The following is a 10,050-nucleotide window of genomic DNA, read 5'->3' as shown; positions in this document are numbered from 1 at the left end:
ATCTTCCCTAGGGAAAGGACCCTACAATCTTCAAATGCTGCCTCCTTGAGGCAGTTTTCCCTGATCTCCCTCTGGAGACCTGTGACATGCTGATGTCCTCTTCAGTGGTACAGTAGTTAAGGGGTCCCACACTGGTGTCCAAGAGTTTTGGGTGCAAGTCCTGGCTCTGCCTTCCTGATTCTATAACATTAGTCAGGTCATGAAGACATTTGGGAACAGAAAAATGAAGATAATCCTCATAGAATTATTTGGCAATTTAAGAGAGATGATGCTTTTTGAAGGGCTTAGCACTGTGCTGTGCTGAGTGCCTAATGATTGGCAACTTATTGATTATTCCTATTATTATTATCATCGGGATATCTTGTCTTCTCTCTTCCATTAGATGAGTGGCTCCGAAATTTGACATTAGAATCCCCAGGGAACTCTTTAAAACCAAAAACTCAGGATGTATACTCAGGGATTCTGATTTAATTGGTCTGGGGCGGGGGTCCTGCATTAGTGTTATTTATTTATTGTATTATGGTAAAATATAATATTTATCATATTAATCCTTTGTAAGTATGAATTTCAGTGGCATTAAACACACTCACACTGTTGTGCAACTATCACCACTATCTATACCCCAAACTTTCTTATCATCCCCAGCAGAAACTCTGTACCTGTTAGATAATAACTCTGTCTTCCTTCTCTACCCACCCCTTGATAACCTCTAGTCTACTTTCTCTCTTTATAAATTTGCCTATTCTAGGCACAGAACATAAGTGGAATCATACAATATTTGTCCTTCTATTTCTGGCTTGTTTCACTAAGCATAATAATTTCAAGGTACAATCATGTTGCAGTATATATATAAATTTCTTTCTTTTTTACAGCTCAATAATATTCCATTGTATGTATATACCACATTTTGTTTATCCATTCTGTTGACAGAGAGTTGGGTTGTTTCTACCTTTTGGTTACTGTGAATAATACTGCTATGAACTTTGTTGTACAAATATTTTCTCCAGTTTCTGCTTTCAATTCTTTTGCATATATACCTAGGAGTACAATTCCTGGGTCATATGGTAGTTCTTCATTTAACCTTTTAAGAAATCATCAAACTTTTCCACAGCAGTAACGCCATTTTACATTCTTACTAATAATGCATGAGGGTTTCAATTGTTCCACATCCTTGCCAACACTTGTTATTGTCTACAGGTCATTTATTTTCAATTGTAGCCACCCTAGCAGATGTGAAGTGCTATTTCATTACGGTTTTGATTTGCATTTCCCTAATGACAAAAATGTTGATCATTTTTCCATGTGCTTATTGTCCATTTGTGTATCTTCTTTGGAGAAATGTCTATTCAAAGTCTTCACCCATTTTTCCGGTTGTGTTTACTATCTTGTTGAGTTGTAGCAGGGTTTATATTTTTTATTTTTATTTTTATTTTTTTGTACATTCTGGATATTAATCCCTTATCAGATATACATTTGCAAATATTTTCTCCCATGCAGTAGGTTATCTTACTGTTTCCTTGATGGTATCCTTCAATGCATAAATATTCTTAATTTTGATAAAGTCCAATTTATCTGTTTTTTATTTATTTCATTGCCTGTGCTTTTGGTGTTGTATTCATGAAGTCATCACCAAATCCACATCACTTTCTCCAGTCTTTTGTTCTAATAGATAGTTTTAGCAATTAAGCTGAAGTCTTTGATTCTTTTTGAGTTAATTTTTATGCCTTGAGCGGTGTAAGGGTTCAACTTCATTCTTCTGCACTGTGGATATTGTTTTCCCAATATCATTTGATGAAAAGACTCCTTTTTTTTTTTCTCATTAAATGCTCTAGGCACCCTCATCAAAAATTATTTGATCATATATGTGAGGGTTTACTTCTTGGCTATTTATTTAATTTTTTTTAGAGACAGGGTTTTGCTCTGTTATCCAGGCTGGAGTATAGTGGCGTGATCATAGCTCACTGCATCTTCAACCTCTTCAACTCAAGTAATCCTCTTACCTCAGCCTTCTGGGTGGCTAGGACTACAGGCATGCACCACTCTGCCTGACTAATTTTTTAATTTTTATTTTTGTAGAGAGGAATCTCACTATGTTGCCCAGGCTGGTCTAAAGCAGTCCTCCTGCCTTGGCCCCCCAAAGTACGGGAATTACAATTTTGAGCCACTGCACCTGGCCTTGGCTCTCTATTATATTCTATTGGTCTATGTGTTTGTCCTTATGTCAGTACCATATTGTGTTTGTTACTGTACCTTTGTAATATGTTTCAAATTTGGGCAGTCTGAAACTTGCAAATTTATTCTTTTTCAAGATTATTTAAGTTGTTTGAGACCCCTTGCAATCTCATATAAATTTGAAGAGTGGCTTTTCCATTCCTGCAAAAAAGTTATTAGAATTTTGATAGGGATTACATTGAATATGCAGATTGCATTAGAGGAGTGTTATGTCTTTCTATCCATGACTGTGGGATGTCTTTTGATTTATTTAGATCTTTACCTTATTACAGCAATTATTGTAGTTTTTGGTGTACAAGTCCTTTATCTTCTTGGTTAGATTTATTTCTAAGTATTTTTTAAGGTGTTACTATAAATAAAATTGCTTTCCTAATTTTTAAAATTAGTACTTTTAAAGCTCCATGAGAGATGCTAACATGTAGCTAAGGCTGAAAACCACTGTCTTAGTCAGCGCTTCCTAAGGTAGAGGAAAGCTTATGTCTTTCTAACCTTTCTATTCTTTTTAGTGTCTGGCAAGGTCCCTAGCACTGAATCACTGCTCAATAACTCTTCTGATGTATGCATGCATGGCTTCCTTCTTAGAAAATACATTTTTAAATTTATTTGCTTTCAAATATGCTGCACTTGGATCCTGATACTCTTGGCTTCCCCCTACCCCACCTGCCTTTTCCACATCTTCCCAGTCCATTCCCAGAGAGAGGGCCTGTTTACAATTGACTCCTCTGTGAGGATGGATTTTGTGGAGACAGGGCACAGACACCTCATGGAGTCCACATAAGCACCCCCTGCCATCACCTGATCATTCTTTCCTTCATATTTGTTATACATGCCCATTAGGACTGGTACCCAAGGGGCTTCCAGCCCCACATATACGCTCAAGGACAAGTAGCTTCCCACTCAGGGTTTCTGGTCAGGAATTCACAACAATGAGGGCTCCAAGTTCACCAGCGTCAGTTGGCAATGCTCTCTGAGAAACTGAACAGATGGGCTCTAATTGCAGACCTGTTGTGGGGACATTGTTAACAAACGCACAAGTAGCAGTATACAGGGCTTTTTGGAACTGAATGTGACTTGGCAGCTGGGGATGGCAGTCTAATTACCAACATCTGAGTTTCTTGTTTAATGAAGGGGAATGTGGAAAACGGCCGTGCTTGAAGCAGCTAGGATAGAGAAAGATGCCAAGGCTATGACTACACAGGGCCTGCACACTCTGTTGGTGGCCAGGTGCCTCCGTGTCATCCACAGACCCCTTTTTTCTCCTTCTGAAATCTAGACATCACTTTTGGGAGAGGGGATGGAATTCCTGGGTTCCTTAGGTATCAATTGTAGACCACTAAAGAACAGCATGATTGGGACACATGGGTCCATCATAGTTATTATTAAATTCTTCTTCCTAAATCAAGTCAAATTGACACTCCAGGAAAATGCTATGTTTAATCTGTGACTTCCCGTATCCCCTTGCGCAATGCTATTTAACCTTAAAATACACATATCCTGGTTTCACAGTTCTTGGATTTTCAATAATGCTGGCTCAGGTTTGTGTAGACTTGTTTTGTCCAAGTACTATTTTAAGCACTTTACCTGATTAGCTCATTTACCTCTTTCAATGACACTAAGAGATGGATGCTATAATTATTTCTGGTTTACAGATGAGGAAACTGAGGCATGGAAAGGCTAGGTAATCTCTTGGTGAGATATTGTCCTCAGGTTAGTCCTCAGGGTGACTTGTCTGATGTTAATGATAACTGGCACTCAAAAAGGGACTTCCTAAGTTCTAGGCACAGTGCTTTACAAACTTGATCTCTCCTATTTAAGTCTCACAGTAACTTTATGAGGTAGAGCTTGTAGAAACTAATGTTCAAAAGAGTAAGTAGGGCCGGGCACAGTGGCTCATGCCTGTAATTCAGCACTTTGGGAGGCCGAGGTGGGTGGATCACCTGAGGTAAGGAGCTCAAGGCCAGCCTGGTCAACATGATGAAGCCCTCTCTCTACTAAAAATACATAAAATTAGCTGGGTGTGGTGGTAGATGCCTGAGCTTCACTGGGCTGCCACTCTGTGATAAAAGCCCTGCAACTGAACATTATAGAAACTGCAAGAGTTCCTTTTTTTGTGGTTGTTTTTTAGCTCATTGACTATCTGATCACAGCGTCCATTTAGGAGGGTCTATGGAAGAAGCTGCTCTTGAGTTTTAAGGCCAGAGAAAAGTGAATCATCACTGGAGGAATCAAATTGTTTTTAGTGTATAGACACTGTAAAATTTGTAAAAACCAACATCTCTAACCAGGGTGCAGGCTCCTTGAGGGCATGTGCAGGTATGTGTGGAGATTCTAAATTTTTACCTCTTAGAGTTGTTGCAAAACCACCAGGCAAGTCGTATGTGTACATCCTCCGAGTGTCACTAGTCCTGTAAAAAAAGCCATTCAGGCTCTGTTCCCAGGCTCCCCAGGAGTATGCAGATATGTTTGAGAAGCTCAATTGTAAAGAATCATATGTCTCACCTTCCCTCAGTTACTAGGCTGCTCTGGAAGCATGGAGAGCAGACATTTAGAAGCTTGTGGCACACATTTTGTGTACAACAGCCTTACTCCAAGTTTCTTCTTATTTCATATTTGATCTAGTTTCTATCTTCCCTATTCATAGTTGTGGCAGATTATATTTTCTAAAATTGACAACAATATTTCTGGTCCCACAGTCACCTTCAAAACCTTGCTACCCTCGTCCCCTTGAACTAAGGTGGGTCTTTGTAGCTACCTTGACAAATAGAGTGTGGTGGAAGTGATGCCTTGTTATGAGCAAGGCTAGGTTATAAGATGTGATACAGATTGGTTCCAATTCGTAAGCACACTTTTCCTTATGTCTTCCACTAAATGCAGATATCAAACTTGGACACAATACAGGGGGCAGCTATTTGAGGACTCTGAGAAGTAACAATAGCAGGCAGATTCAAGAAGAGCAAAATTTAAAATATCATTGAACTGAGGGTGAGTTTATAATTTTCCCCACTGGTTCTTCCACCACTTGGCCCTGGATACTATTATAAAAGTATATGGCAGATTAGGGTAACTAGAGTCCCAGCTTCCTGGATAGAGAACTGAGAAGGGACTCCACAGTGTACTGGAAATACTAGGGAGATAAAGAAGAGGGAAGAGTTCCAGAAAGCAACTCCATATAGCTGTTTATAAATTTCTGGACTCACCTTTAAGCTGTACATGTGTGGATCTGACCCAAATTAATATACCAAAGATGTTGAAAGTTGTACTGACTTACAAACCACTGCTTAAGTGGCAGACTGGCCACTGGGTAATGTACATGAAGACCAGATCCAAATATTATTGTAAAGTCTTTAAAAACTGAGCTGACATTAAAACCCTAGTTTACAAAAGACATGTTGGAACTTATAGCCTGAACAGAGAAAGATCAATTGCCTGCTAAAAAAAAGTCAAACTTCTCCATAAGACTTACATAAAACCTGGTGTTTCATAATGTAATATTCAAAATGATCATGATAGTATCCAAAATTGCTTGGCAAATAAACAGCCAGAAAAATCTCAACTTGCATGAGAAAAGACAATCAACACATGCAAACACTGAAATAACAAAGATGTCAAAACTATCTGACAAAGTAGCAATAATAAAAATGATCCAATAAGTAATTGTGAATGCTCTTGAAATAAATGAAAAAACAACATAGCTCAGCAAAAAAGATATAAAAAATCAAGTAGAAATTTTAGAATTGAAAAATGAAATAACTGAAATAAAAAGCTCACCAGATGGGTTCAAAAGTTGAATGAGATTACATGGGAAAGAGTCAGTGACGATGAAAGACATGAACCTACAGATTCAAGAATCTCTGAATCTCAAACTGTTAACCTCCCATTCTAATCATAATCATAATCAAACTGATGAAAACTAGATCAAAGAAAAAAAAACCTTTCAATGAGCCAGATTAAAATGATACATTACCTAGAGGGAACAAACAATTTGAATGTTTGCAAATTTCTTAGCAGAAACCATGGAGGCCAGGAGGAAGTGAGGTGGCATTTTAAAAGTGCTAAAAGAAAAGAAATACCAACCAAGAATTCTATGGTGAGTAAATATATTCTTCATAAATAACGATGACATAAATAGATTCTTAGATGAAGGAAAAGTAGAAGAATTTATTACCAGCAGTCCTGCTCTAAAACGATTATTAAAGGAAATGATAATGGAAGGAAACTAGGAACATGAAAAATAAGAACACTATAAATGGTAAAAACCTGGCAAACATAATAGACTGCCTTTCTCCTCTCAAGTTATTTAAAGTATGTTTAATAATTGAAAGCAAAAATTATAACATTGTCTGGTGGAGTTTTCAATTCATATAGATATATCATGTAAAACAACCATAACAGAAAGGAAGGTGGGTAAAAGGATCTATCAAGTGATAAGATTTTTTTCTACTTTCTACCTGAAGTGCTAAACTATAGCTTCTATGTAGACTGTACAGAGAAAGTTCTTAGCAACAAATAAACAAATTTGTTTATCTGTAGCAACAAATATTTATAGCAACAAATAAACAGAGAAATAGTAAAAAAAATTATGGAAAAAATAAGATACTAAATATATTTAAACAGCTTAAAAGAGGGCAGAAAACATGAAAACAAAAGGGGAAAAATCCCAAACAACAAACACAAAAAACAAATCATAAAATGATTACACCCAAATTCAAACATATCAATAATTACTCTAAGTGTACATGGTCTAAAATCACCAATTACTCATTTATGCCTAGTGTTCTATTATTGGAATGCTCAATGTGTAGGAGTTATCTGTATCCTACTGCTCAAAGTCATCACCAAGGTCTGATTTTTCAAATTCAAAAAAATTGCAGCTTCATGCATAAATGGGTTAAAAGAGAGAATGAAAGAATGGATAAAAAGGCATGACCCAAGTACATACTGTCTACAAGAAACTCACTTCAAAGATAATCATGTAGGAGTTGAAAGTAAGAAAGCAGAAAAGGATCTGTCATGCAAACATGAATGAAAAGAAAGCTGAAGCGGCTATATTAATATCAGCAAAGTATCCCTCAGCAATATAAAATTACTAGAAATAAAGAAAGATATTAGATAATGATCAAAGGATGCATTACTAAGCAGACATAATGATCCTAAATGTATATGCACCAGACAATAGAGCTTCAGAATACATGAAACAAAAACTATTTGAACTGAAAGAAGAAAAAGACAAACTCACAATTATAGTTGGAAACTTTAACACTACTCTTTCAGGAATAAACAGTAGACAGCAAAACATCAGGGATATAGGTGAACTAAAGAACATCATCAATCAACTGGATCTAAATTTATAGATTATTCTACCCATCAATAACAGAATATATTTTATTACAGGTTCACATGAAACACTTATCAAGAAAAACTGTATTTTTGCCCATAAAACAAATTTTACCAAATATAAAACAATTAAAATATAAGTTATGTTTTCAAACCATAATACAATTAAACTAAAAATTAGTGTAGAAAGGCAATAGGAAAATATCTAAACAATCTGAAATTAAACGGTTAAGTCCTAAAGAATCCATGGGTCAAAGAAGTCTCAAGGGAAATTAGAAAATATTTTAAACTGAGCAGAAGTGAAAAGACACTATATTAAAATTTTTAGGATGTAGATAAAACAGTGTTTAGGGATAAATTTATTTTATTAAATGATTATATTAGAAAAGAAGAACAGTCTCAAATCAAGAATCTAAGATTGTATCTTAAGAAACTAGAAAAAAAGAACAAATCAAAAACAAGCAGAAAAAGAAAATAAAGAATCAATGAAATAGAAAACAAAAATAATAGAGAAAATCAATGGAAGCAAAAGATGATACTTTGGAAATATCCAAAAATGTTAAACTAGGCTGGGCAGAGTGGCTTATCCCTGTAATCCCAATACTTTGAGAGGTCAAGGCAGGAGGATCACTTGAGCCTAGAAGTTTGTGACCAGCCTGGGCAACATAGTGAGATTTTGGATTCTGTCTCTATAAAAAATTTAAAAGAATAATATCCTGGCATTGTGGTGTGCACCTATAGACAGCTGAGGCTGGAGGATTGCTTGAGTCCAGGAGTTCAAGGTTACAGTGAGCACTTTAGCCTTGGCAACAGAGTAAGATCTTGTCTTTAAAAGAAGAAAAAAGTTAAATCAAGATGGACAAAGATAAAGAGAGTACACAAATTATCACTATAAGAAATGAAAAAGATGTCACTAAATTTCCCATAAATATTAAATTAATAGAGGAAAAACTATAAATAAATCTATGCATATAAATTAAGCAACTTAATATGGACTAATTCCTTGTAAACCACAAACTACCAAAAAAAAAAAAAATAGTACTATAACTGAGTAGGTCTAAAACCATCAAAGAAATAAAATTCATAACTAAAAACCTTTCGGGGAAAAAATCTCCAGGCCCAGAGAGTTTAACTGATAATTTTTACAAAATATTTAAAGAAGGTATAACACTAATTATCCAAAATTTCTTTCAAAAATGAAAGAACATTTTGTAACGAAATGTGGAAACCAGCATTACCCTGATAGCACAAGCAGACAGATTACAAGAAAACTACAGAGCAGTATCCCTCATGAATAAAGACAAAGCTTCTCAACTAATCAGTATGAATATGTTAAAAGTACACCAGGCTTTGCAGACGCCACAGCCGCCTGGAGCCTCCTACTATCAGCCATGGTCAACCTCACGGTGTTCTTCGACATTGCCGTGGATGGCGAGCCCTTGGGCCGCGTCTCTTTCGAGCTGTTTGCAGACAAGGCTCCAAAGACAGAAAACTTTCATGCTCTGAGCACTGGAGAGAAAGGATTTGGTTATAAGGGTTCCTGCTTTCACAGAATTATTCCAGGGTTTATGTGTCAGGGTGGTGACTTCACACGCCATAATGGCACTGGTGGCAAGTCCATCTACGGGGAGAAATTTGATGATGAGAATTTCATCCTAAAGCATACAGGTCCCGGCATCTTGTCCATGGCAAATGCTGGACCCCAACACAAACAGTTCCCAGTTTTTCATCTGCACTGTCAAGACTGAGTGGTTGGATGGCAAGCATGTGGTCTTTGGCAAGGTGAAAGAAGGCGTGAGTATTGTGGAGGCCATGGAGTGCTTTGGGTCCAGGAATGGCAGGACCAGCAAGAAGATCACCATTGCTGACTGTGGACAACTTTAATAAGTTTGACTTGTGTTTTATCTTAACCACCAGACCATTCCTTCTGTAGCTCAGGAGAGCGCCCCTCCACCCCATTTGCTGGCAGTATCCTAAAATCTGTGCTCTCTCTGCAGTTCCCTTTGGGTTCCATGTTTTCCTTGTTCTCTTCCATGCCTAGCTGGATTGCAGAGTTAAGTTTATGATTATGAAATAAAGACTAAATAACAATAAATAAATAAATAAATAAAAGTACACCATAACTGAGTGAGTTTTATTCAATGTATTTCACCACATTAAGAGGCTAATGAAGAAAAACCACATTATATCAATGGAAGTAGAAAAATCATTTGGCAAAATTTAACACATACCACAATAAAAGCTTTTGACAAACTAGAAACAGAAAGACACTTCCTTAATCAGATAAAGGGCTTCTATAGAAAACGTACATCTATATTTAATGCAGAAAATCTAAATGCTCCTTATCCCAACATTGGGAACAAAGCAAGATGTCTACTCTAACTATTCCTATTCAGCATCATACTAGAAGTCTTAGCTGATGCAATAAGGCAAGAAGAAGAAATGGAAGTCACAGATAGGGAATACAGACATAAAGTGATCTCT

At 36.5% G+C, this 10,050-nt stretch overlaps 1 pseudogene across 1 annotated transcript; it reads left to right on the top strand.

The window, feature by feature from the left end:
- The first annotated feature begins 8,936 nt into the window (after positions 1-8,936).
- LOC108305439 lies at positions 8,937-9,658 on the top strand (annotated as a pseudogene). Its single transcript, XR_001825734.2, has one exon. The product of XR_001825734.2 is annotated as a peptidyl-prolyl cis-trans isomerase A-like (transcript).
- The last annotated feature ends 392 nt before the right edge of the window (positions 9,659-10,050 follow it).

This window comes from Cebus imitator, unplaced genomic scaffold (genome assembly GCF_001604975.1).
Source record: "Cebus imitator isolate Cc_AM_T3 unplaced genomic scaffold, Cebus_imitator-1.0 Scaffold63, whole genome shotgun sequence".
NCBI lineage: Eukaryota > Metazoa > Chordata > Mammalia > Primates > Cebidae > Cebus > Cebus imitator.
This window is presented reverse-complemented; position numbering and strand designations above follow the sequence as displayed.